The 2,435-nt window shown below is 42.1% G+C and overlaps 1 pseudogene; it reads right to left on the bottom strand.

Moving 5' to 3' along the window:
- Positions 1-2,049: 2,049 nt before the first annotated feature.
- Positions 2,050-2,162, bottom strand: LOC116516261 (annotated as a pseudogene).
- Positions 2,163-2,435: the final 273 nt, after the last annotated feature.

Raw genomic sequence — 2,435 nt, 5'->3', positions numbered from 1 at the left:
CCTCCTTCCTTCCCTCCTTTCTTCTCTCCTTCTCTCCTTCCTTTCCCCCTTCCTTTCCCCCTTCCTTCTCTCCTACATTCCCTCCTTCCTTCCCCCCTTCCTTCTCTCCTACATTCCCTCCTTCCTTCCCTCCTTCCTTCCCTCCTTCCTTCTCTCCTTCTCTCCTTCCTTCCTACACAATTGTCTGCTGCAATATCCTACCTGTCAATGACTTCTTCAGCTTCAACCGCAATAATACACAAGGGAACAATAGCTATAAACTCAAGGTAAACTGCTCCAAACTCGATTGCAGAAAACACGACTTCAGCAACAGAGGGATCAATGCCTGGAATGCTCTACCTGACTCCGTTGTTACATCCTCTGACCCTCACAGCTTCAACCTTAAACTGTCCACCGTGGACCTCACCCCATTCCTAAGAGGGCCGTGAAGGGGATGTGCATAAGCGCACCAGAGTGCCTATCGTCCCTGTCCTACTGTCCCCATTGATATGTACTCATTTTATGTGTTCAGGGCCAAGGCATATTTATTTATATCCACCTATTTGTACCAATCTTGTGCCAAAATGTCCTGCTACCTTGCCCATGTTGACAAACAAATAAATAAATAAATTTGCCTGGCATGAGGTCCAAACTCAGAATGGCCTTCACCAGCCCTCCCCCCCCTGAAAGGCAGCCATCCAATCTAAACATTGCCAGGTGGGGGCAATGGAAAGAAAGCTGTCAGGTCCCCAACATTATGTCAAATGCTCTTGATGAAGTTAGCAATGATTTTGCAGCTGGGAATGGCAGCTAGGCAGCTGCAATTACTAACCAAGGCATTAAAACGAAAGAGAAAGAAAGACACGATGTCTTGCCAAACACAAATGGAATGGAAATGATGGACAGGCTTGATTTAAATACATTCCGGGTAGGACTTTTGACATCCAAATATAGAACTGAGCTCTGCTTAGTCTACATTTCTAAAAGTCATGTGTGCAGGTTTTGCTGGGAAGAACCCTTCAGCCAAATCCACCAAGGGTCCCAAATTAAGCCTGGCTTTGAATAAAACCCATCCCATAATAATTCCTCTTCTTGCATTAACAACCAGGCACCCCAAAGAGGCTGGGCTTTCTTTGTTTCGCCTGAAGACATTTCGCTTCTCATCCAAACAGCTTCTTCAGTTCTGAAGAAGAACAGAAGAAGAACAGAAGAAGCTGCTTGGATGAAAAGCGAAACGTCTTCGAGGAAAAACAAAGACAATCTAGATGGCTTTTGAGAATTAAAAAAACCACCTTTTTGGAAAGAACCATGACCTGGAACTTCAGGGAGGGAGCACTCACAACTTTTTTTATTGAATTTTTTTAAAAAAAGCTTTTACAAATATTTACCTCCCCTCCCCCCCCCTCCCCCCTCCCCCCCGACCCCCAACCTCCCCCCCCCCCCGACTTCCCGGAACAAATACAAGGTATAAATCTTTAACAAACATATTCTAAAATAAACTTAAAGTTAGTATCATCTTTCATTTGAGCTTTAACTCCCCTTTTGTAAAGCTAACTTTAAGCAAGTTGTATCATTCCTTGCTCATTCACTCATAAGCTATCTTATGGTCCCGTATTTATTTTGAGTATAGTCAATCCATCTTCTCCACTCCAGTTTATATTTCTCATTTGAGTGGTCCTTAAGATATGCTGATATTTTAGCCATCTCTGCTAAGTTTGTTACTTTTAATGTCCATTCTTGAATAGTAGGCAAATCTTCCTTCTTCCAGTATTGCGCCACCAAGAGTCTTGCTGCCATTATTAAATACAAAATCAAGTTAGTTTCTATAACTGTACAATCAGTAGTTATACCTAACAGGAATAACTGAGGGGTAAACTTTATCCTCTTTTTAAGAATATTTTGCATAATCCCCCATATTTTTATCCAGAATGCTTTAACTTTTTTACAAGTCCACCATATATCGTAATATGTAGCATCAACACAATCACATCTCCAGCATTTAGGCTGTAAATTCGGATACATGCAAGCCAGTTTTTTAGGCTCTAAATGCCATCTATTATAGATCTATTTCAAGCTATTTAGCTCTCATCAGCTAGCCATACTCATCCTTGTGCAGGGGCCATGCTAATCTTCTCTGTATCGTTCCAATTTTAGTACTGTAGATGTGCTGCCGAAGCGAGCACGAAGCACCCACAACCTCTGAAGGCCAGCTGTTCTACTGCTTGATTGTTCTAATGGCCGGGAAATTTAGTTCTAGATTGCTTCTCTCTTTGGTTAGTTTCTATCTATTGTTTCTCGCCTTGCCTTTTGGTGCTTTGGAGAAATAGGTTGACCGCCTCGTCTTTGTAGGCATTGGTATTTGGCATTAAGGATATTGCTCCCGGCCTGAGTTGTATTATTATTTTGGAATGGTTAGAATCTGTCTGTTTCCATGACAAACTATGGTTCAGTTAACT

Source organism: Thamnophis elegans, chromosome 12 (genome assembly GCF_009769535.1).
Source record: "Thamnophis elegans isolate rThaEle1 chromosome 12, rThaEle1.pri, whole genome shotgun sequence".
NCBI lineage: Eukaryota > Metazoa > Chordata > Lepidosauria > Squamata > Colubridae > Thamnophis > Thamnophis elegans.
Note: the sequence above shows the minus strand (reverse complement) of the source record. Positions and strands in the feature narration are given on the sequence as shown.